The following is a 26,550-nucleotide window of genomic DNA, read 5'->3' as shown; positions in this document are numbered from 1 at the left end:
AGGATCTAGACTGGAGACTTTTGGTTTCAGGATACATCCTGTCTCCTTTGCGGACTTGGCTCGTTCTGGTTATTCAGGAATGAGGTTTGAACCCTGACTCCTGAATGAGAATGTGTCATAGGCTGCTCTGGGTTCATGTTCTGGCTGGGCTGCTTTCCTCTCAGGCTTTGTCCTGCAGTTCTCACACTTAGATTGTATCCAGGCTCCTTTGATTTCAGAATTTAGCCAGGCATAGGTTATAGCCCATGCTAAAAAACCTACATATGTAGTGGCAGGACCTCATGTGCACACCCCTAAGACTCACCGGTGGAGCCTATCACCATTTTTCAATCCCCAAATTAATCCATCAACAGTCAGAAAACAATATAAAAAATGAATGTGTTAAGAGCTTTGAGTAAGATGACCCAAGTATTTTTAGGATTCATTCACCCTTCACATCCCTGAAAAGTCTGTTCTGTTTCTAACTCTGTGATATTAATTGCTAATGCTCCTTCCTCTGATGCTGGCCCAAATACACTGCATTCAGATTCTGGAAGTCCCTGTCCAGGAATGGGAGCAGCCAGATAACTGAAGCTTGGACTTCCTTAGAATATTTCCTCAAAATCTATGGAAAATCCAGTGAAATATGTGATCATTGACCTTTCTTTTCATGTTGTCTGATGAACTCATATCTCTAAATGGAAAGGACATATGGGAAATGAAGTTAATCAGACCTGGATGGGAAAGAAAAGTTCCGTGACCATGGATACCCAAGGACAAGATATTTACCAGTCCATGAAAAAGCCACAGGATGATGTCCACAGAAACCCCACACAAATGCCCTGGGGCACTGTGAACAATATACATTGACAAAGACCATGGGAATGGGACACAGAGAATCTGCTGTCCAAACTTCCTAATATCAGTGGCAAGTCCAGAGCTGCAAGACATTGACCTCTAATTCATCTATTTGAAGGAACATAGCACATTTGCTGTTCACTGGGCGAGGGCTCCTGCTTACTCAGACACTTTCTTTAGTCTCCTTAGGAGACTCCAACTAAAGGCAAAGACACAAACCATGGACAGAGGTGCACTCAGCCTCAGGATGAGGTGAGAGCCTGAGATGTGTGCCCTGCACATGGAGACAGCGGGTGAGAAAGAGATGAGCTAGTGCTAGACCCCACACTTGCTGTTGTAACCATCACGACCTGTTTAAGGAGGTCAATTGAGGTTTGAAAACCATCATTCAGAAATACGAGAGCCAAAGTATACAATTCAGGAACAGACATGGTAGCAGATGAACATTATATTTATTGAAAACTATATACACAATGCTGGAGTACGAAATGTCTGTTAAAGAATAATGTAAAACTACAAGGTCTTGGTGTGGTCCTTGCTTCCTTGTAAAGTTGTTAACAATTATAAAGAGAGTGGGAGTAACACACACCCTTGAATTTAAGCTGGACATTGGGTATTCTGTGGTCAGGAAGCTGCCAGGATCCCTCTGATGTCACTCTATGGTCTTTGCCATTATTGTACCCGGACCTCTTTTGGTTTTGCCCAACCATCCTAGAGTAATGGGTATGTTCTAGGCATAAATAGTCATGGTATCAGTTGAAATGAAGACCTTGAATTAGACTACTTCATGGTATACTAACCACAGTGTTTCATTTTAGTCTTGACCTGGCCACACTTATTTGGTCTTCTTTGAGTGAGGGTAAATCCAAGATAATTTCAATGTTACATTTGGGCCCAAACTTTATCAGGTTCAAAGTCTGGCCTTGACACATTTTTTTTTTATATGGACTGATGGTGTTCAGGGTCAGAGTTTGGATTGGAAATAATCTTTTGGCCCAGACCTTGATCTTTGAAGAACTAGCCTACATCAATATTCCCTTCTTGCTTAGGGCCCAGGTTTCTTGAAGGTAAGAAATAAGCCTAGGTCCACATCTTACAAATTGGACCTGAGCCTCTTGAGGATTAAGGAGAGGCCCAGTCTGTATCTCTTCTAATTTTGGTCCAGGCCTCTTCAGGGTTAGGGGTTAGCCCAAGCACACAAATCTAATTGTTTTGGGCCAAGCATCCTCAGGGACAGAGATTGGCCCAGGTTCATATTTCTGCTTTGATTTTGGCCTCTTCAAGGATTAGGGATAGACCCAGGCACATTTTTTTCTGTCCCAGGCCACTTCAGGGTAGGGATTGGCCCAAACCCATCTTTTTCTTTGCGCTCAGGACGCTTCAGGGATTAGGCATAGGCCCAGGCCCATATCACTTCTTTTGGGCCCAGGCCACTTCAGGGTAGTGATTGCCCCAGGCCCATATTTCATCTTCTTTGGGCCTGGGCCCCTTCAAGGGTTAGAGATAGGCCCAGGCCCACATCATTACTTTTGGGCCCAGGCCATTTAAGGGCCAGGAATTGGCCCAGGTCCATATTTCTCATTCTTTGGGCCCAGGCCTCATCAAAGGTTAGGGATAAGCCTGGGCCCACATCACTTCTTTGGGGCCCAGGCCTCTTCAGGGTCAGGGATTGGCCCAGGCCCACATCACTTTTTTTGGGCCCAGGCCTCTTCAGGGTCAGGGATTGGCCCAGGCCCACATTTCTTCTTCTTTGGGCCCAGGCCTCTTCAAGGGTTAGGAATAGGCCCAGGCCCATATCAATTCTTTTGGGCCCAGGCCACTTAAGGGTCAGGGATTGGCCCAGGTCCATATTTCTTCTTCTTTGGGCCCAGGCCTTTTCAAGGGTAAGGTATAGGCCCAGGCCCACATCACTTCTTTTGAGCCCAGGCCTATTCAGGGTCAGGGATTGGCCCAGGCCCATATTTCTTCTTCTTTGGGCCAGGCCTCTTCAAGAGTGAGGGATAGGCCCAGGCCCATATCTCTTCTTTTGGGCCCAGGCCTCTTAAGGGTCAGGGATTGGCCCAGGTCCATATTTCTTCTTTGGGCCCAGGCCTTTTCAAGGGTAAGGGATAGGCCCAGGCCCACATCACTTCTTTTGAGCCCAGGCCTATTCACAGTCAGAGATTGGCCCAGGCCCATATTTCCTCTTCTTTGGGCCCAGGCCTCTTCAAGGGTTAGGGATAGGCCCAGGCCCACATCACTTCTTTTGGGCCCAGGCCTCTTCAGGGTTAGGGATAGGCCCAGGCCCACATCACTTCTTTTGGGCCCAGGCCTCTTCAGGGTCAGGGATTGGCCCAGGCCCATATTTCTTCTTCTTTGGGCCCAGGCCTCTTCAAGGGTTAGGGATAGGCCCAGGCCCACATCACTTCTTTTGGGCCCAGGCCACTTAAGGGTCAGGGATTGGCCCAGGCCCATATTTCTTCTTCTTTGGGCCCAGGCCTTTTCAAGGGTAATGGATAGGCCCAGGCCCACATCACTTCTTTTGAGCCCAGGCCTATTCACAGTCAGAGATTGGCCCAGGCCCATATTTCCTCTTCTTTGGGCCCAGGCCTTTTCAACGGTTAGGGATAGGCCCAGGCCCGCATCACTTCTTTTGGGCCCAGGCCTCTTCAGGGTCAGGGATTGGCCCAGGCCCATATTTCTTCTTCTTTGGGCCCAGGCCTCTTCAAGGGTTAGGGATAGGCCCAGGCCCATATCACTTCTTTTGGGCCCAGGCCACTTAAGGGTCAGGGATTGGCCCAGGTCCATATTTCTTCTTCTTTTGGCCCAGGCCTTTTCAAGGGTAAGGGATAGGCCCAGGCCCACATCACTTCTTTTGAGCCCAGGCCTATTCACAGTCAGAGATTGGCCCAGGCCCATATTTCCTCTTCTTTGGGCCCAGGCCTCTTTAAGGGTTAGGAATAGGCCCAGGCCCACATCACTTTTTTTGGGACCAGGCCTCTTCAGGGTCAGGGATTGGCACAGGCCCATATTTCTTCTTCTTTGGGCCCAGACCTCTTCAAGGGTTAAGGATAGGCCCAGGCCCACATCACTTCTTTTGGGCCCAGGCCTGTTAGCAACAGGGATTGGCCTAGGCCCATATTTCTTCTTCTTTGGGCCCAGGCTTCTTCACAGGTTAGGTTAGGCCCAGGCCCATATCACTTCTTTTGGGCCCAGGCGTCTTCAGGGTCAGAGATTGGCCCAGGTCCATATTTCCTCTTCTTTGGGCCCAGGCCTCTTCAAGGGTTAGGAATAGGCCCAGGCCCGTATCACTTCTTTTGGGCCCAGGCCTCTTCAGGGTCAGGGATTGGCCCAGGCCCATATTTCTTCTTCTTTGAGCCCAGACCTCGTCAAGGGTTAAGGATAGGCCCAGGCCCACATCACTTCTTTAGTGCCCAGGCCTGTTCAGCATCAGGGATTGGCCCAGGCCCATATTTCTTCTTTGGGACTAGCCCTCTTCAAGGGTTAGGGAGGCCCAGGACCACATCACTTCTTTATGGCCCAGGCCTGTTAGCAACAGGGATTGGCCTAGGCCCATATTTCTTGTTCTTTGGGCCCAGGCCTCTTCAATGTTTAGGCATAGGCCCAGGCCCATAACAGTTCTTCCTTTGGGTCTGGGACTCTTCATGATCAGGTACTGACCCAAGCCTACATCTCTACTTGTTTTGGACCTGGACTCCTTCAAGATCATGGTTTGTCCAGGATACATACTTTTTTCGGTTTGTTTTCTGGGCCTCTTATATTTCAGGCCCACCTATCTAGGTCCAGAAATTTTCAGGTTCAAGTTATCTAATTTTTGGGGGGATTGAATTACAACATACTTTTGAGTCCATATTTGTCCAAAACTACTTTGTCGTTAGCCATGATCTATTGCCAATATTCCTGGGAAAAAAGAAACAGATATTTATAGAAGAAAATATTTAATGTCCTTGTCTGGCATCTCAAATGTTCTCACAACATCATTGACCTGTCCTCTGGGTAACATGTTCAGACATTGACACACTGAGCTCACAATCCACATGAAACAAATTATACAGTATATAAATACAAAGGTAAAGAAGCTGGCTGGGAAAGCCCTTTCCTGTTATGTACCTGTCTGTGCCTGTGGTAGAGAGGACTCATGAACTCATGTGGAAAGATTGTTGCTTCTAAGTTAGGAGAAGCAAGGCCCCATGATGCATTTCCTTCCTTCTGGCATGAAAGCACATGATGGAACATCACAAGGAGTTAGGAGGAAGTATAGCGGTTAGTCCTCAAATATCTTGCCAAGGCATTGGAGACTGTGCAGATCATCACAAGGCCTCTTTTTCTTCTTTAAGATGCGTCCCCTGTGTGTGTGTCATCCATGGTCATGCTCTGTGAGGATATCCCCTAGTCCTTGCTATTAACATTCTTCTCAAGATTGTATCTGTCTTGACCATCCAAAACCCTTTGTTCCCCCTTTCACAAAAAACTTCCTCCATATAAAATACTGTTGTGAGATTCAGTCTTTCCCCAAAGATTTTCTGTGCTGACTCACCTGAAAGGGACCCCTGGCACCTTCTCCTATAATAGACTCTGCAGCCCTCAGAACTAGGACACACCCATAACCAGGATAGTGACCCCCTATGTGAGGTCACAAAGGCCAAGCCTCACTCAGTTTAAAAAAGCTCAAAGGCTGTCCAGGCTGTAATAGGATCTCCCATGAAGCATTTCATGAAGTTTCACTCCCTGACCTCATGGTAGTCAATGACTTTTGAGAATATCATGAAAGAAACAGCTGACATGGTTGAGTCTCTACACACACACACACACACACACACACACACACACACACACACACATACAGATTCATTCCCAAATACATTAACACCCATCTTATAAATATAAATATGAAAATTAGATGAAGAGAGAATGGCATATCAAGGTCTATAGCCATTAAAGGAAGGGTCTATCAGCTGAATATCAAGATTATTTCCAGGAAGAGTCATGTCTAGAGAAGCCACTGAGAAGGTCCTGGTAAAGCTCTTCCTATGTACCTGTGTAGCATATGCTCCCTGAAAGGATGACAAGGGTGGGGGATGATATAAGTTATTGATCATTTATAGGCTTGAGTTTTGCGTCTTAAGAGCAGGTGCTGACTTGACAGTTTCTTCCAAAGGCCTCTCTTCCTGGCGTGGGTATAGTGTCTTCTCTCTGAGTCTATATATAGCATACCAGTCGGCAGGTACCCTTGTTTCACTGCTTTTTTGGCTACTTAACAAAACTCCTGTCGTGTTAGAAAAGAAACACCTCAGGAAATGCACTGAGCCCTTATAACTGGCATTCAGGTCCTTGTTCCTGATCTTTCCTGCATGCCTATAAACCTGAAGGAACATGCATTCCCATATATACACTCCTAGAGCATGCATACTAGCATACAATTTAAATATGATTATGCCTTTACCATGGCAATGGGCTATTATATGAGGTAACAGAGGCCTGACCACACTTCTCCCCAGGTTCTTCTTATGTGCCTAGGTGAGAAACGATTGTGCTTTCCCTCTTAAATAAAGCCCAAACATAAAATTACCCTGTCTCATTTAACAGTGTGTATATTTGTAGAAGATGTTATGTGACATCATCCAGAGTCATCCTCATGCACTTTCCCAATATGGATGTGGACCTGCAGACATGAGCACACACGAGCACACATACAACACACACAGAAAGAAAACATATAAGTACAGAATGGGAGGGGAATGTGCTGTCATGGTGTTTCCTGTGATAGTGACATTGGTGTTTGTTGCACCACTGAGTTCAAATGAGAAAATTGCTACTGCCAAGGACTGAAGTCCTCAGGGAAGATCAGACACTAGTACCAGGGATGTTTGCCCCCTTCCCTGGACAAGCTATGCGTGATGGTCAAATGTGGGTGTGGCAACAGACTGTTTCCTCCTTCCTGTCCTGGTCCAGATATATGTATGTGGCTTCTGTCCAAAACCTCGATCCCTGGTGAGTGAGGGGTTCCTCTCCCTGAAGTCTTGATTGGCCAGTCCTACTACTGTGAGATTTCTGACCTGTTTCTACCTCTCTTAGGATGTGCTCTCCTCAGTCAGAAACACCTCAAGTCCTCTTTATGTTTCAGTTTCCCACATTTAAGACCCTAATGAGGAAGCGCCTCACACTGAGTGAGTTACTCACGTGATAAATTTCAGATAGTGCCCATTCCACGAAAACAGCCCAAACATGGGCAGACACATGTGCTCACTGTGAATGCCAGCCCTCTTTACTGGACTCTGAGTTGTCCTCAGCCTAAAAACTCTGCTGTTACTAGGGCGGGGCTTTACCCTGTGAGGTCACAGAGGCCTCACCTCACTGCACTCTGAGAATCACAAGGGACAGCCAGGCCTCTGTCATCTCCCAGCTTGGTCCATCCTATTTTCTACAAAATTGAGTCAAGCATGCTTGCAAACACTTTGTGGAAGTGGCTGCAAGTGTTTCTCAGAGGTGCCTCCCTGGGAATCACCTACAAGCATCTCCTGTCAGCAAACACCCCCATCTTCCCACATTAGCTTTATCCTGAGAGGGTATGATCTACCCCATCTGCAGACACTAAACCCTGGCATGATTGCTGATAACAGGAAGTGCTTGCTGACAAGAATTTTTTTATTAGATATATTTCTTTACTTACATTTCAAATGTTATTCCCTTTCCCGGTTTCCTGTTTATAAGCCTCCAATTCCCTCCCCCTCTCCCACACAGGTATTCCCCCCCTCCATCCCCCTTACTGCCCCTCCATATTCCCCTGCCCTGGGTGTCCAACCTTGGCAGGACCAAGGGCTTCCCCTTCCACTGGTGCCCCAACAAGGCTATTCTCTGCTACTTATGCAGTTGGAGCCCTGGGTCAGTCCATGTATAGTCTTTTGGTAGTGGTTTAGTCCCTGGGAGCTCTGGTTGGTTGGCATTGTTTTTATAAGGTTGAAAGCTCCTTCAACACTTTCAATACTACTTCTAATTCCCCCAAAGGGGGTCCTGTTCTCAGTTCAGTGGTTTGCTCCTAGCATTGACCTCTGTATTGGACATGCTCTGGATGTGTCTCTCAGGAGAGATCTATATCCAGTCCCTTTCAGCATGCATTTTTTAGCCTCATCAATCTTATCTAGTTTTGGTGGCTGTATATATATATGGGCTACATCTGGGGCAGGCTCTGAATGGCCATTCCTTCAGTTCAATTTAGTTAGTTACAGAAGGAGTCAAGTTGATAACCAAGAATAGTCATCACAGTATTCGTTTACATCTGTCTATTCCTCTGGAGTGAGACTTGTTGGTGTGAATGAACATCAATATATACTGCCTTTGATAAGGAGCCAGAATATCTATCACAACCCCACCTCCTGCCTCTACTTTCTTTTTAAATTTTGTAATTATATTTATGTACAGAAAACTTAGTGTACATTTAACCCAGTTTAATGGCCAGTTCTTTAGCCTTTGCCTTTTCTAGCTTTGCAATGCGAGCCACAGACTTAGGACCCAGGACGTTGCCTCCCCAGTGGCAGCGGATCTCGTCATATCTGTCATTATAATTGGTCCTAACAGCTTCCACCAGCTTAGCCAGAGCACCCTTGTCTTCTGAGTTAACCTGTGTGAAGGCAACAGCGGTGCATATCTTCCTGTGAACCAGGCGCCCCAGCCTGGCCTTTCCCTTGATGATGCAGTAGGACACCCCCATACCATCAGCTGAGCCTTCTTGTCCTCCACCAAGGTGGTGACTATATTGACCCCTGATCGGAGGACAGGTGGTCTCTTAGTTGGAACATCCCCTTTGCCAGCAGCTTTCTTCCCAGCATGGGCCAGCAGCCTTTGCTTCTTCTCCTGCTTTGTCTCTGGCCTGTACTTGTGGGCGAGTTTAAGCAGCTGAGTAGCTGTTTGCTTATCCAGGGCCTGGGTAAACTGAGGTACTTTGAGCCGCTTATAGAGGATGGCTCTTTGCTGCTGCAACCTGATGTAGTGAGGCCATTTGATGAAGCGTGTTAGATTTCTTTTGGGCTGGATGTCGTGCCCAATGCCAAAGTTCTTGGGCCTTTTCTCAAAGGATTGACCACCTTTTTTGGCCTCCTGTTTCTTGATGATGGTGGCAACCGGAGCCACCGTCTTCCCCTTGGCCTTCTTTCCTTTGGGCATCTTGCTCGGCTGGAGGAGAGCTATACTTTTGTTTCTTATTCCTAGTTTCTTAATTTTATTTATATGGGACAGAGTAGATTCCAATCCAAGTGTCATCTGGAGGACTTAGCTCCATATAAATTTGTTAATAGCTGTGATCTAGAGTTGGAAGGCCTGATATAAATTGGTATGTGAACGTTACAGAATGGCTCAAAGCACACACCTACTTTTAGATGCCGTTCTTCCTCGAGTGCTGCTATGTACCCTAGTAGATTTGAACCAAGGAAAGGCAGGGTGTGGATGTCCACTGAGTGGCTCCTGGCACTGCCTTTGCAGTCCTTTACTTTGCTTCCCCACCTGCCAAAGGCCCAGACTTATGGCTAAACCCAAGCTGAAAGGTAACACTGAATTCAACCCCACCTTCACCATCAGCCAGGAAAACTGTCACGGAGGGTACATGCTCCTAAAGTTGGTGCATATTGTTTTAATTGTTATGTCATTATTATTATTTGAAAATGTTAGAGGGCTTTGATTTTGAAGTTCCAAATGGTACATACCCATAAACACCATCTTTAAAACAGAGCTGTAAACCAAGTACACATGTTTTATCAGTAAATATGGGCACATTAATGACAGATTTTAAAGCATTTCTTACGTAGTTTTATATGTGCTCTTGTGTAAGAAGTTATTCCTGAAATTCCTGAGTTCAGTTAAGGAAGCCCTCAATCCCCACTTTCCCCTTAATATCACTATAGATTGAAACACAGATGCTGCAAATGAGAACAGAATGGCTGTGCAGTTCAGCCTCAAGGGCTTTAGAAGAAGCCTCCTTCCCCTGTGATGAGGTCGTGGTTTCAGCCATGATAGTAATGCTGTTAGTAATGAAAACTAAGTTGTTGCCCTGACATTTGACTGACAGTGAATGCCACAGTACCTTCAGGGAGGAAATCAAGTTCTGTGTTACCCTTTATCTCATGACTTTTGTGGCGCAATAATTTATCTTCATAAGACACCAATGACAGCTCTGATTCTGTTGTTTCTGCAAGTGAAATATATAATGCTTTTGCAAAATGTTTGGGGAGTTGCTAAACTATAGACATAAATACATAATTTGTAAACAAGTTCATGCATGAGTAACTGATACATAAATATGGACAGCTGAGACTGTCTCCAAGTTGGATTGTATTCTCCACTTAAAGAGTCATCCTGAGAGAGTTTAGGTCTATACAATTTTGATGAGAGATGGAAGGAAAGTAAAAGACGCAAAGGTAAAATGGGAACCAAATGCAGAAAGGACCATATCACTACAAAGCTAGACCTAGAGCTGGGTAAATGAATTTTGCAGAACCCTCATAGGATGAACTACCAAAATGAAATTTAAAAGTTAATTCTGCTGAGCTTCTGAACTAAGCCATTTTCTTGCTCACTTTGGAGTGGTGAATGATAATAATTCACATGTCCAAGTATAGCATTGAATTTATTTAGCTCTGTACATACACATTAGGGACATATTTATTTGGAAGAATGTGAAGGGATGTCAGTGAAAAGCTGTCATATTTTACTCATAATTGATAGCTGCTAAAGTGATTCTCTCAAGTATTCTCTAATTATGACCCCTCTTCGCTCTATAAATTTCTAATTGGATGAAATTCAACCTTCTTAAGTTGAAATCTAAGTCTTTTATTATCTACTTCTATCTAACATCGCTCATGATTTCTCCCATTGCACACAGGAACTGAATGCCAATTGCTCTCACTCAAGCTTAGGCAACCTACTTGTTCACTCAACAAATGAGTATTGAATGGTCACCTTTCTGGGGTTTTAAAGACAGAAATAAGTGGACAATATGTATTCAGTCATGTATTTATGAAGCTAAGGGAGACTGGGGAGTCCTCTAAGTTTGTCATGATCCCCTCTTGCCAAGTAGCATTACTGATTATTTCTATAAGATCCAACCCATCTCATATTTCCTCACCTCCACTTCCTCCTCTTTTTCCCCCACCACTGTTCCTTTCCGGCTTTATATATTTCCCCTTCCATCATATCATTTTTCCTCATTTTTCCTACTTCTTTACAATCCTTTACAATATCTTTGATCATATCTCATCCCTCCCAGTTCCACTCCAACTTCCCCAACCACCCAACTTTTGTGGGTTTGTTGTTGTTGTTGTTGTTGTTGTTGTTGTTTGTTGTTTTCTAAACCCATGAAATATAGTTAGTACTATCCTTATATTTTTGATTATGTGACCTTCCATTGGAGCATGTTGAACCGTCCAAGAACCACACACTTAAAGGACACTGATTCATCCTCTTCTAGTAGTTACACATTACTAATAGGTCCACTGCTAAGGGTAGAACTTTGTGTCTTCCTCCCTTCTTGATGTCAGAATTTTGTCTGGCAGGAGCTTGCTCAAGTTTCATACATGCTATCACAGTTGTGGTGAGTTATAGGTGCAAATGTCTTCCTTTGTCTGGAAAACACTATGCCTTGTAGTAATCCATCACCTCTGACTCTTACCAATATCACTCCTTCCTCTTCCACAATGACCCCTGAGACTTGAGAGGAGAAACTTCTTTTAAGGTAGATGTTCATTAACACAGAATGACACAACTAGTTAAGACAGAGAGAAGAAGACACTATGGAATGCTTGTGGAGTCCTTTTAAGCCCATTGAATCTACTTTAGTGCTTCCAATATGAGCCTGGGTATAAGGTGATGCACTGCAATGCACGCAACGTACCAAGACTTCAATAAAAGGGAAGGCAGCAATTGCCAATAGTTCCTTAGTCAGGAGTGGTACTTCAGAAGAACATTCCTATCCATTCTGGAAATTGGTCCAGCTAGATCATGTTCAGGGTCTGTGCACAAGTCACAGCTACTGTGAGTTCTTGTTTGCAGGATTCCTGTCACATTAGCAGTCCTCCACTTCTTCAGTTTAAAAGTTAAACAATCTTTCTGGCCCCTCTTATTGTAAACCTCTTTAATTTAGTATGAGGCAGAATCTGCTTCTTTCTCCACATATACCACCCCCCATTAATCAGTATGTACCTCTGAAACCTAGGGTCATATTTCAACTTGTGCCTGTCCCCCTGGAAAGTCTGAGCTATAAGGCAATATGTCAGATAAATGATATCATTCAACTTTACTTGTGCACGGAATAATTCCTTTATCCTCTTGATTTACCTGCCTTCTAACAAATGTAGGAGAGAGAAGTGTTAAGTAATAAAGCATGTGTAATTATCTTTGGGAAATGACTATGTTTATGGTAGAATTTTATAACTTCTCATCAAACAGACCAGAATGAAAAAATGTTATTGTAATAAAATTTAATAAATAAAACATAGCTTCTGTTCTTACTATAGATCATTATATAGAGGTTGCTAGACACAGCTAAAAATATGTACTTGAAACATGAATTATAACGTAGTTGATTAAATAGCTAATGACAAATACATTCACTCTGAACCTAATCTTTTTGCTATTATACCAAATATGCTAGAAATACTTATCTAAATTTTAATATGTTATTGTTGTAATCTACATAAAATTTTTGAAAATAGGATTGAATTTCCAACAGTGTATTAAAATATGCAAATTTAATTTAACATGTAAAAAAGGCCTGCATAGACTATTTTTGTTAAGCTGTATCATTCTTTCAGTTAAAAATAATCTCCTAGAAGAAAATAATATAAAATATCAGTTTCTCTTTAGTAGTGAGATATGGTAAATAGTTTTGTTACTAAATCTTTGACTTTAACCAGATGTAATGAATTTTACTGAAAGGAATGTATTTCTCATGCTGACTACTCAGTCTCTAATTAATAAATTTAGGCATTGCTTCTGTTCTTTACACTTACGCCGATAAGCTGTTGTAACCACATATGTTCATATAGCATCTGACTCCCATTAAAACAATGTTTTGGTCTATCTTCAGAGTCAAATCATTGTCTTGATACAGTAGGAGATAAACTATATAATTGAGTACCTAGATAAGAAAGAAAACTTATCCCAGTTGTCTTTCCATATTCCTTTCTAGACTCATCATGAGTTAATCCAACATACCCAAGCCAAGCACTTACTGTTCAAAACATGTTCAAGTCTCTGTATATCCCATTATTGCAAGATTGTTACTGTAGTAAACAAATTCATTATCCCAAGAACAATACCACCATGAATCATTTTTAAGGTAGTTGTAAGCTTCATCTATGAAAGTAGAAAACTCTGATGTTCACAAAATACAAGAAAGAGATAAAAAAAAGTGTTACCATGCTGAAATAGTAGTTTTAGGAACCTGGCTTTAAAAATGTAGACAGAATCTATAGGAAAGGATGAGCTTATCTTTCAAAACCTCTCTGAACAAGAGACTTAATCAACTCTAGTACACATGAAAAATAGTTTTTACATGAATTCCAATGGACTCAGACTAGTTCATTTGTTTTATGACATAAAATTGTTTAGTTGTTTACTTATGGAAGAAGCTAGTTATGAACTATGCCATGTTTCCCTGTGAGTTCTGACTAAGCTCAAATATTGACAACAGCTGGGAAGCCATTGTTTAAGTAAATGGGAAAACCAGCAGTGAAAAGTGTACAGTTTCTATTTGCTCGAGTTACCATTGAGAGCAAGTTGGGAAATTATATATTAAAGGAAGGAACTACATAAAGAAAAACAACAAAAGCTTTCTTTTGACTTTGCACAGTTCAGAGACAAAAAGAAGGGTCAGACTCCCTACAGCACAGCGACTTCATGACCAGGGTTCACATATGATGGCCATGGAAATTTCTAGTAGAAGTCAAAGTCACTATAATGCAAACTCTTTTCTTGAAATGCCAACATTTTGATGTGGTTTTGATGACTTTCTCAGAGAATAACAATGTTCAACTAGGATCTGCATTTTTATTATTTGTGGTGCCCTTTGGGGAAAAACACTTGGTCTTTTTAAAACCACACAAAGCTTAAATCAAGCAATCTCATTGTACTCTACCTCATGAAGCTAAGAAAAAGAGACTAATGTGTTACTTAATGAAGCTAATCATGGCTTACTAAAAACCGTAATTAGTGAGAATAACTATTACATTCACATTAACCTTGTTTGTATGTTTTAACATAGAGTCACTTTGATGTATTATATTTCTACTCTAATTTAAGAAAATAAGACTCCTGAGAAATACAATGTTACACACATGATATATATGAGATAACATTTCATTCTTATTATAAAGAATGTTAAAACCAGCTAACATCACTCTCTGAGTTTTCAAATTTGCAATATCTGAAAAAAAGGAGAATTATCTGTATATTAATTCCTATAACCAAAATTTTATTACCATGTTTGTATGTTACTACTAGATATTGGCATGTCCTCTAACAAACACACATATTCTCTCCTCTCTTCTCCTCTCCTCTACTCCTCCTCTTCTTCCTCTTCTTTCTCCTCCTCTTCCCCCCTCTCAATTCTGGGGTTTTCATATAGGGTCTTCCACAAATTTTGCAATTTTTTTTACTGAATTGTATGTTTTCTTCTAAATTTGTGATTCTGATACAGAGTCTTAATTATTTTTACAGGCCATCCTTGAATTGGCTCTGTAGTCCAAGCTAACCTTGGATTTGTAATCCACTGTCACAGCCTACACCATGATGGGTTTATAAGCCTTGGGCCACAAGACCTCATATTTTCCTCACTTTTATGGTTCTGGAGTGGAGCACAACACCTTTGCGATGCTATGCTGGGCAAACCCTCTCCCTCTGAGCTACGTCCTTGTGTATTACGTTTGATCTCCTCCTTTGTTCATTTTCTGAATTCACCCATAGGATGAATAGCTACCTGGATTCTGTAGGTTCATGTGTGACATTCAAGTTTCTAGTAAATACAGACTGATGAAGATCAATATGTGGAAGTGTCCATACTATATTTTATATGAAGTGATCAGGACTTGGCATCATTTATGTACACATTACTTGTGTACCTCCGTCTTTGAGCAGGAAAAATAATCATTAAATGTTAAAGCATTGCTTAGCCAAAGTATTTAAAGAGAGTAGTTGTGCTAAGATGTTTAGCTCTAGTAAGTAAGTATGTTTGTCTCTATGTCATCCTAACAACAGTGTTTATCCTGGCATCTGGTTGAATGAGTGGGTAGAGGAGTTATTGACTCTTTCTCCACTCACCATGTTCTCAGGATGATTTAGTTCAGGACCATGTTCTTCATGAATTTGTTTCCATGAATAAATTCATTAAAAGGCTAAATCCATGACCCTTGGCTTTTGATAAATTGAACAATCTTAAAATACTAGTAATATATTCACATTTATTGAATATATTTAAGAGAAATGTATTCATGAATACATTCATAGGAATACATTCATATTCATAGAATATATTCAAAAAGAATATTGGGCAACAGAATTACCTGATGGATTGGTGATAAATTTGTAAAATTGGTAGTTTGTCAATTGATATTTTGTGTGTCCAAATATCTTTAGCCAATCCTCTTTTGAAGAATGAGTTTTCACTGAATTGCTTCAGATCCTGTCCTTTGGCTCTTGTCTGTGTGGAGCAGATTAAGGGGAGCCACCAACCCCATTGCTGTGGCTTAAATGCTGCCCATTAACGCTGGAAGGTTAGCAAGACTGCCATCCTTGTAAAAGGAAATAAACTGAAACCCGGGCTCTGCCTCAGACCAAGAACTGCTTCATCATTCCCCTTTAGTCTGCCCCTTCCTGAACTCTGTGCTTCCTCTCTCTCTCCTTCTTTAAAGAGACTGTGGGGTCCCCTTGGGGAGATTCATCAGTGAGTAGAGTTCTTGACACACTTGTGGAAATCTGAACTAAACAAAACTGTGATCTGGTTCTGACCAATAGCCCTTGAGACCATGCTTTGTCCTAGCTTCTTCAACTGTGGTCTTCACCTAAAAAGAAATTATAGAACTAAACTTAAGGGTCATGAAAAGTTTTCTCTTGTAAAAGTCTCTGAACATGCAAAATCAAAATTAATTCAAAATAAAACATGTCATAAACCTGAGTTATTTGCTCCCATACTACATTCAGCAAGTGCTGCCTGAAAACATTCGGCTCCAACTTGAACTCATTGTATGGTGAATTGCAGTGATGCACATTCTAAGTTTTCTGCTCCAACAGAAACATAGTGGCCTAGTTACAGAAAACAAAGACTTAGTGTTTTTCTACTTGCCTCCCTCAGCTTGTAAGTATCCAAATTAGTATGTCTTTGGGTTGTATTGTATTAGAATATTGGATTTTTTTTACATCTGATAATTTAGTTATTGACTGAGTTTCCTAAAACCTCATTAAATTATTTTGGGCTTGAGATTAGGACAGAATTTCTAACAATTGCACAAGTGACCATTAATTATCTGGCATTTTATATTTATATGAATTGCTATTCTCAGCAAAAATGATTAGAAAAATCACATTAACTCTGACAAAACTCTGAAAATTATTCAAAATATTCTATACCTGAGGTATAAAATATTCACCTAAGGTTTAACTCTTTATATGAAAATAAGCAGGAAAGTCCACATTATTAGTATGGAAATTTTCTTCAACCTTTACTAAGTGATAAAAGTATATGTAAACAAAACAAATTTTTGACATAAATATATCTGGGATTTGTTATTTTTGTTTGATTAATATGTACATTATATATCTCTTCTCCTGTAGTCACAAGTGTGAAAGAAGTTTAAGAACATGTGTTCCCCACAGAAGCATCCATTCTCATGTGTTCCTCATGGGAGCGTCCATTCTCAAGCTTCCTGGGCTTTTCCAAACATAGTCACTGCCACACAAGGAGTCAAGGGGTCACTGTGAGGCACAGTTTCTAAAGAAAGCATTAACATTAAAACATTTGAAAGCAGAAAATTGATTATTAATATTCAAAATAATTCAGCTATAATAGTCTCAGTATAACAGAGGCTAAACCTGAGGAAAAGGGAGTTCTGAAAGGTCTAGAGATGGTGAGCCTCATGCCAAAGAGGAAGGCTGCTGTAGAGGTCAGTGTTGGAGGACTTGCTTAGAAGGCACATAATTCTGAATTGAATCTCCAGGAGGAGAGAGGGAGAGGAAAATCAAAAGCGAAGGGATAATAAATACATCTGAAGTTGCTTCAGAGAGAAAGTGTCAATGAAAGTAAGATTATTGTTTAAAGCAGGAAAAACGAAATCTGTGGAATTCTAAAGTGGAGTGTTGTGATCCTTCTGATTTAAAACACTTTGCAAGCAAGTGTTTATGAGGCATAACGAATCCCTAAGCGTGGTTGATAAGTTAATCAGAGGAAAGCTATTGAGTTTAAATTTATGTTTAAGGATGGACTTAGTCTTAATGTGGAAGAAAAAGAACCTCTTGTAGTGGTGGTGGGGGGAGATGTTGTTTGTTTTTGGTTAGTCGGTCGGTTGGTTGGTTGGTTGGTTGGTTGGTTGGTTGGTTGGTTGGTTGGTTGATCAACTGGTCAGTTTCAAGAGACAGGGTCTCACCATGCAGCTCTACCTGTCCTGGCCTCAAACTCAGAGATCCACCTGCTTCTGCCTCCTGAATGCCAGGATTAAAGACGTGTGCCACCAACACCCAGCTGAATCATAACTTTTTAAAGCTTATGCAATTGTGTTGAAATTCCTTTCAGAAGTTTGATGAAGCCTTTTCTATTTCTTTTTGTTTTAATTTTATCTATTATTTTTATGGTGGCATGTATGTGGAGATGGAAGGACAACTTTTGGGAGTCAGTTCTCTCCTTCCAACAAAGAGTCGATGCGTTGGCCAGTGGTCAGTAAGTTTGTATAGTAAACATCCATTATCTAGCTGGCCCTCTACTAACAGTATCATCCTTTCCCGTCATTTACTATCCTAATTCATCTTTTTAAAAGTCATAATGTTCAGCTGGAGAGATGGCTCAGTGGTTAAGAGGTCCTGAGTTCACTTTCCAGCACTTGCATGGTGGCCCACAACCATCTGCAATGTGATTTGATGCCCTCATCTGACATGCAGGTGTATATGTAGATAGAGCACTCATATACCTAAAATAAGTAAATAAACCTTAAAAAATCCTAGTCTTTTAATGTACCACATTCTTACCTAGTTTAAGTTTCTATTATTGGGATTAAAAACTAAGATCATAAACAACTGAGGGAAGGTAAGTTAGCTTGCCACTCAATTGTCACGGTACATCACTGATGGAATTCAGAGCAGAGAGTCAAGGCAGGACCCTAGAGGCAGAAACTGAAGCAGAGGCCATGGAAGAATACTGCTGGTGGTTCTCCCTGGCTTGCTCAGTTTTCTTTCTCACAGAACCCAAGAATATCTGCAAAGGCATGTCACCAACCACAGTGAGCTGGGACGCCAGGCATCAATCACGAATCAAGAAAATGTCTTACAGTCTTTCCTAAAGACTTTCTAATAAAGGCATTTTCTCAACTGAGGTTCCTCTTCCCAAATAAGTCTAGCTTGTATCATATTGACAAAGACCTAACCAGGACAGTACTTTATAATTTCTTGATGACTTCTGTTAAAAGCCTACCCCGTTACTCTTTAGCAATAGCAATGGCTCAGCTATTCAACATTTTCAATGTATTTGTTAAGGTTAACATTAAATACACTCTTGTCTTGAAAAACTGCATATATATGTGGATAACATGATTATGTCACTCAATGAATTAAAATGCCACAGACCTATATAACACTGGATCATGTTACTAAAAGACTAGAGTGGCTTTAAATTCAATCATTGAGTTTCCAGTAAACAGTGGCCCATTAGGTGGCCCAATAGGCAGGAATAATAAATAAATAATCCCCAAAATGTCATTGTGTTATGTAATAAGAAAAATCCTCTTGTGGATATATAGTCTTTTGTTAGTAATGATGATCCCTAGGAATAAAAAATGAATGTGGTTTATTTGTATCAGAGAAATGTATCACTGTAAAAAATTTAGTTTACTCCATATTTCCTCAGCTGTTCACCTCTGCAAACCATTGCTGTGTGATATAATTATGAGAAAGTGTTTTACTAAAAAGAAACTTTATTTATATATTAAATTTTCAACTCTGTTGTATAAGTTAAAACCCAGAAATTACTGAGGATTCCTTGACAGATTTGACCCAGTAAAATAACACATTTTACTTGATGGTACATGTTCAGTCTCCAAAGTTGCTCTGTCATTTTAATGTTCTCACAACTCCATAGAATGACCAGCAGTTGCTATTTCTTCTCAACTAAGAGATCATTAAAATGAATTTTGCTGTTTTTAGGTCATGAGCTTCTCCTTTCTATCTGTAGTGAACACTGTTTTTTTATCTGTATAAGTATTCTATGACTGTTGGGTTTAATATTTAGAGATTCCAAGAAAGCCAAATATAGATCTACACCCCAATAAATAACTTTAGGTGTATTCTGCATATTTTAGCTTTGTTTTTCTTTCAAAATTGGTCTATTTCCCTGTGCAAATTGTGAGGATTCTTGTTCTTATGTTAAGTGGTTAGCATTAAAGTGAGTCTCGTAATTTGGCCTGCATGAGGCATCCATCACTATGTTGATAAAAATCTCTTGGACAAAGAAGTAAAATGATGTGCTACTTCATTCTTGGCCACACACCCCCTTCTACCTGCTCTGTTGTAGCTTGAGACACTGCTTTCCTACTGTTTTGTATCCAACAGTAACTAATACATCTCTGGGGATACACAGACAAACAGGATGCAGGCACACAATAAGTCATGAGCCAATAATCAGCATTTAAAATAATGTAAGAAAATATTAATTTAAAAAAGTAGCCTTCATTTTTTACACCTATTGTGGTCTGGTTTAAAGTATAAATATATAACCAAAATATATATATGGAATGCCATGCCTATAAATATTATTTAATGTGCTCATGGTTAGGATATTTTTCCCACTTGTATTTTAACCACTTGGAAGAAAAACTACCAGAAAGCAGTTGACACTCAAAAAATGATCATGGTTGAATGGAGGCTGCGGAGAAGAGGTGGTTCATAAATATCTGCAGATGTGCCCTTCATGGTTCACTTCTCATTAATAGCCCAGTTGACAGAAATGCTATTGAGCCGAAATTCATGGAAGATGTCCCTGATGCCAAGGGTCACTAGAAGAACAGGTAATAGAGACAGACAGACAGACAGACAGACAAGTAATCAGTTTGCAAAGGATAAAGAGTTAATGTTTGCCTATGTTGGCACCATCCATGCAGTGCCTTTGACTAAAGGATGAAATTCATTCAGTACCAAGCATTAAAAAAAAGAGAGAGTTCTATTAAAGGAGAGTAATATAGAATTATCTGAACCTCAGAGCTGTGGTTTTATTAGGCGTTTTATGATGTAATTCAAAAATAATGATTTCCATTCAAATATAAAGGATTGCATATACACATAAGATTTGAAGATGTCTTTTGCAGTTTAGGACTCTGATCATAGTGACTTTCAAAAGTTGAATATTTCTGAGCGCTGAGTAGGCAGATAACCTATGTAAATTAAGAACAGGCCGTCACTGGAATTATCTGGTCCAAAAAGGTATAAATAAAAATGAAAAATGGCCTTTCATTTAATGAAAGCCACGTACACTTACAGTGCTTTGTGTTTATGATAAAAGCCAAACTTTGACAAACATTTAAAAGAAAAGATGAAATTTCTGAAGCATGCTACTTTAAAGACGGGCATTTTAAATCTCTGTCAGGATGCTGGGGTAGTAATGTGCCTGCTGATCAAGCATGGGGACTTATGTTTGAATTCCTCAGAACTCAAAAAGCCAGATATGTCAGTAAGGGCCAGTGACCTCTGCCTTCCAAGAGTGGAGATGGGAGAATCCCGGAGCGTTGCTAGCCAGCCAGCACAACCAGACTGAACAGCTTCCATTTTAGTGAGAGACCTTATCTCAAAAACTAATAGGGAGGGTAGTGGAAGAAAAGCCTGACCTCAGGACCAGGTCTGCCCACATAGGGCACACACAGTCACCATCCAAAAAGAAAATACAAGCAAGAGATCTCATTTTAAGCTCTCTTTTATTGTATTATTTAGGAAAAGAACTGAAAAGATGGATTTGAGAATTAATCTGTTGAGTGATGTGTGTTGTCCTCATGCTTGTGTTTCTAGTCTTCTACATCTCTTTTGCTCTGCTTCTGCAACTCTACTGTGACTGATCTAACAGTCACTGGCTATCAGGTAGTCACCAATTTCTCTTTAAGAGAGAGGAGAGTTAAAAAATGTGTACCTTTGAGTCATGAAAAAAACATTAATATAACCTGTAATCATCCTAATTTTCATTTCTTTAGCAGGTAGCATCTTGAAGATAGGAACTTATAGATATTCAATAGCATGTTTCCCTGAGGGCATAGAAGCAAGAGGATTCCTTCATTTGGGTAAAGAAAGGGGATCAGGGACTTCCCATTAGAGATCCCAGTTGAATACCATGCTCTATAACTTAGATACCATCTAAGTTATACTCTGCTTTCCCATTTACTTTTCACCTCTCTTTCTGATCCACACAAGTTTAGCTTCCAGAAGTTAGATAAGTATTTTATAGAAATTACAAAAATGCACAGTCTGTATATCATTAGGACATATAATAATATATAATAAGAGAAACTTCTTGATTCCAGGAATCATCATACACATTTTTGATTTTTATATTATTTACAGGAATGCCCTCAAAAAGAGTTCGGGGAATCGATTTAAGTGCCCTTGGTATTTGAAGAGAGCTTGTTTCTTATATTTAGAGGAAATTTTGTGACCTTGGAGGAAATTGTACAATATTAAATTACCTGAAACATAAGTGGAACAAAGATAAAAGATGAGATGTGAATGTCAGTCCAGTTTTGTTACTGAGAGTAATCGCAACTTCTTTTTCCAAAATAGAATACATTTAGAACAATGAATTTGTCTGAAAATAGAAACAGATTGAATATGAACAATAATAATAAAGTTTAAAGTCAAAACCAATAAAATGTAATTTTTAAACTTTTAAATAGAAACTGGGAATGGAGAAAGTAACCAATAATTCATAAACAAAATGATGATATTCCTTCTGTACTGTAAAATCAGATGATACAATTAAAGAATACACACACGCACATATACATATGTGTATAGTATATACATATATATATGTATATACTATAGTTCTAATCAGAGAGAACGCAAGGCTACAGACAATATTTTAAAATGTATCTGGATATGGAAACACATACTTCTATGTGGTGACACACATCTGTAATACAAGTACTCAGGAAGCAGAGGCAGAAGGATCTTTGTGAGTTCAAGGCCAGCTAGGTCTACATGGTGAGTTTCAATCCAGTGAGCGCTTCACAATGAGACATTGTCTCAAAAGAAAAGTGTCAATGCCATTATATGAAGATAATTTCTTATGAAGACAAGATTCATAGTTTCATTAAAGTATACCACTGCACAGATTCTCTTTCTCCCCTCAGAGGAGTCATCTTGGGATCATACTTTTCTTTCCATTCCTTCTCTACTGTTTTCTCTTCACTCTATTTCACCTGCCATTCATGCCCACAGCCCGAGTCAGCTTCTTATTCTTCTTAACTTGGCAAATCATGTGCACTGAAGAGTTTCCTAATCTCTCTTCTAAAACCAGTCTACTGTTTCACATCAAAGTCTGCTAATTGTCTTACTTTATTGCCTTTAGACTTTACATTCCGACCCTTTAAGGCCTCCTCTCAAAATGATGTAATGACTATCCCTTTCCTACCCTTTAGCTCCCTGAGTCATTCCTAATGCCCAGGGCATAATTTGTCAATCAGTCTCACGTAGATTAATCAATTTTCCATGCCATCATGCTCTACTTTAAAACAATTATCCATGCCTAAAAGTGGTCTATATGACTGTGTTCTATAAAATACTCCAATACTCCTGGTGCCAGAAATCTTGCCAGGCATACACTGAAAGATCACCAAATGAGTGACGGGCAACAAGACCTGTGGAGATAAAGCCCATGTGATTTTCTTTAGGTTCTGAAAACTCAAAACTTGAGTCACCTCTAGGGAGGAAATTAGAGTCCTTCCTACTGGCTTTGTCCTTTCATGCCTTTGAAAAATCTTCCTTCCATTATTGGCTTCCTTCCATTATTGGCTTCCTGTTATCCATTACAAAATTAGGATAACACATGCTAGATACTAAGTGTGAAGAATCCCTGTGATGTTAATATTTTTATATATATTTTTGAGCATTTCTAGTTCTTACAATGAATAATTTATGGATTAAAAAGAAAGTATTATTCCTAATTTAAAAAGCAAACATAGCCAGTATTCCCTCTTAAATGTTAATTTTTGTGACATATTGTTATTTGTCTTATGACCACACCAAATACAAGCAAAATTTCTTTCATAACACTTCTAAAGTATCTTTACCTTATACACTCCTATTTGTTTCTAGGAAAATATGACAGAATATTAATGCTAAAACACCTCACCTCTTTTTTGCTTCATTTCATCTCCAACATGGTCCATGGTCTTTACCCTCAAACTTGGTAAAAACAAAACAAAACAAAACAAAAGTGTATTTCATATTTCCAGCAGTCAGTACTGTGTAGCCATTGGGTATCTATCCAGCACATGTTCCTGTATAAGGCACAGCACAGCCCTCTCATCCTTAGATACCTAAGCTTAGATACCTTAGACATCAACACTGGCTCTGTGAGCACTGGTGCACAACGCACCCCACCAAGTGCACAATGGAATGAAAAGACTTTTTCGTAGGCTGAGAAATGATATGACAGTAGAGTGCTCTCTTGGTCTACATTAGTTTGGAATATAACACATTAGGTTCCTCAAGTTTCTCACGACTCTGTACATCTGTATGTCTGTAAATGACCATGAAACCATCCTGAGTATGGACAGGAGAAATTACCAATAAATATAAAAAAGTAGGCTCACTCACAAATCAGTAACAATTCTACATGAAATTAACAGATCTTAAAAGAACTTATTGATGTATGTTCATGCCCATGTGTTCATATACAGGGAGGCTGCATGTGCATATATGCTTCTGTAGATGTGAAGGTCAACTTTGAGTGTTGTATTTTTCCTTCGGAGTCATCCACCTTATTTCTGAGACAAAGTCAGCTCCAGGGATCTGCCCATCTCTTCTTCCTCAACACAGAGATTACAAGTGCATACCCCAAGGTCCAGCCTTTTCCTCGGTGCTGGAGATTGAACACAGGTTTGTTTGCATAGTAAGCACTCTACCGAACTAAGCCATTTCCTTAGTCTCATTTACTTAGTTCTGATTACGTATACATATGTAACAAAATCACCCACAGGCAACCCACAGAATACTTTGATTAACTCATGAAGTTTCTTATACATTCATACTTGCATCTAAATTCCCTTGGTGCCACTACTTTGATTATTTCTTTAAATGTTTTTACATTAGTATTTTGTGCATGATATATTTCCGTGAACGAAGGCTCAAGCACGGTATGACATATGGGTAGAGGTCAAAGAACAGCTCTGAAAATTAATTCTAACTTCATGTGAGTTCCAGGAATCAAATTCAGATTTCCTGCCTTGTTGACAAGTTCTTTGACCTACAGAGCCAACTGACTAACCCATACTGTTGGGTCTACCACCATAGATTAATTTCTCTGTTATCAAATTTCATCTAAAAAGTTATATCATATGCTATTTTTCAAGATATGTATTTTATTTGGATGTATGCATTTGTTGTCTGCGTTGCATGTGTACTATGTGAGGGCCTAGTGTTGCTAAATCCAGAACAGGGCTTTGGATCCCCTGAAACTGGAGTTACAGACAGTTTTGAACTACTATGTAGGTTCTGGGAATGAAATCCAGGTCCTGTGTGAGAACAGCATGTATTCTTAATCCCTGAACTATCTCTCTACCCACCACAGTACATTATTTTAAAAATCCACATTTTTTAATGCAGCACAATTTTTAAAAAATCCATTCTACTCTTGTGTCACTAGCTCATTATTTTCATTGATACAGTATTTCCCATTTTTGTAAATATACTTTACAAATAGAAAGGTATTCCCATTTAGGGATTATTATGAGAGAAAACTGTGAAAATGATCTGTTAGTACTTTGGCAACATACACTTTGATTCTAATGGACAAATAATTAGAAAAACAGTTGTTGACCCATAATATCAGTATGTTTAGTTTTGTTTAAAAACTGTCACCCCTCAACTGGTTGTACAATTTAATACTCATATCAGCAATGCATGAAAGTGCAAAGTGCCCTGAATTCTAATCAGTACTTTTAATTTTCCTGCACTGAAATGATGAGCATTTACATAATGTTAATTTCCCTAATAATGATGGGTTCCGATGTTATCTCATGTCTCTGGGTGTGTATTTTTCATCTTCATTTGTGTCGTGATCTGTGTACATTTTGGCCTTTTACATCATTGATTTGTAAGCATTTTTAGTATATTTCATTATATTCCATTTTCCAATACATGTATTATAAATACGATCTCCCAGTTTCTGTCTTCACTTGAAATTTGAATTTTGATCCGGTACAATCTATCAACTGAATTTGACCCCTGCTGGGAAATCTCTGCCAACCCAAGGCCTCAAGGATATTCTATTAGAAAGTTTACAGATTAGACTTTTGTGTCTAGGTCTAAAATCCACTTAGATTTTCTGTAAATGGTTGTATAAAGTAGAAATCAATAAAAATTTTCTCTGTGTTTAAACACAATTTTTTGAAAAACAACAAAGGAGCCTAAAAGAACACATTTACTTCTCTTTTTGAACTGCATTTGTGTCTTTGTCAAAATATAGTTGCACATATTGGACATATTGTAAGAGCATTCATCTCTAATTTCTCTGGATTAGCGGAACCTCATCAGTAATTTTGAAATAGAATGACAAATCCTTTAGGTTTCTCCTTTTTTTATTATCTCAAGTATTTTTAAGGGGTCTTATTACATTGCTTATAAATTTGATCACATTCTTGTCCCTTCATGGAAAGGCATGTGATACAGATTGTGATTAGAGTTTCTATTTACTCTGCTCTTAATTTTCTCTCACTAGTAATTTAGACATGTCAATGGAAAACTCTGAAAACTCCTGAAGTAAGTCTAATATGCAGACAAGAACCACTAATTTAGATCTTTTTTCTTCTTTAAAAGATTCTGGATATCTATATAAGAGACTCTATCCACAAGAATCTTATGTTAAAGCTTGACATGATCGAGCATGTCAGAGGCTGAAGTAAGATGTCACAAGTTAGAGGCCAATCCAAGCCTCACAGGAAACCCTGCAGGGAGGTGGGGTGGTGAGAGTTTCTCTATGTCTCAAAGATGTGTCACACAGAAAAATCTCATGTGCTACGCTCTAACAGTAAAGGTTATATTCCAAAATGATCTTCTACCTTTATGAGTCACAGGAAAAGTCTATCTTTATTATTATTATTATTATTATTATTATTATTATTATTATTATTATTATTATTAACTTGAGTATTTCTTATGTACATTTCGAGTGTTATTCCCTTTCCCGGTTTCCGGGCAAACATCCCCCTCCCCCCTCCCCTTCCTTATGGGTGTTCCCCTTCCAACCCTCCCCCCATTGCTGCACTCTCC

The 26,550-nt window shown here is 39.7% G+C and overlaps 1 protein-coding gene and 1 pseudogene across 1 annotated transcript in view; one reads left to right on the top strand and one right to left on the bottom strand.

The window, feature by feature from the left end:
- Cntnap2 (contactin associated protein 2) overlaps window positions 1-26,550 on the top strand; it is a 2,154,251-nt gene that overhangs the window by 1,056,520 nt on the left and 1,071,181 nt on the right. The gene's annotated exons all lie outside the window — the stretch shown is intronic.
- On the bottom strand, window positions 8,273-8,997 carry LOC116903883 (annotated as a pseudogene).

The sequence above is a fragment of the Rattus rattus genome, chromosome 6, assembly GCF_011064425.1.
Source record: "Rattus rattus isolate New Zealand chromosome 6, Rrattus_CSIRO_v1, whole genome shotgun sequence".
Lineage (NCBI taxonomy): Eukaryota > Metazoa > Chordata > Mammalia > Rodentia > Muridae > Rattus > Rattus rattus.
Note: the sequence above shows the minus strand (reverse complement) of the source record. Positions and strands in the feature narration are given on the sequence as shown.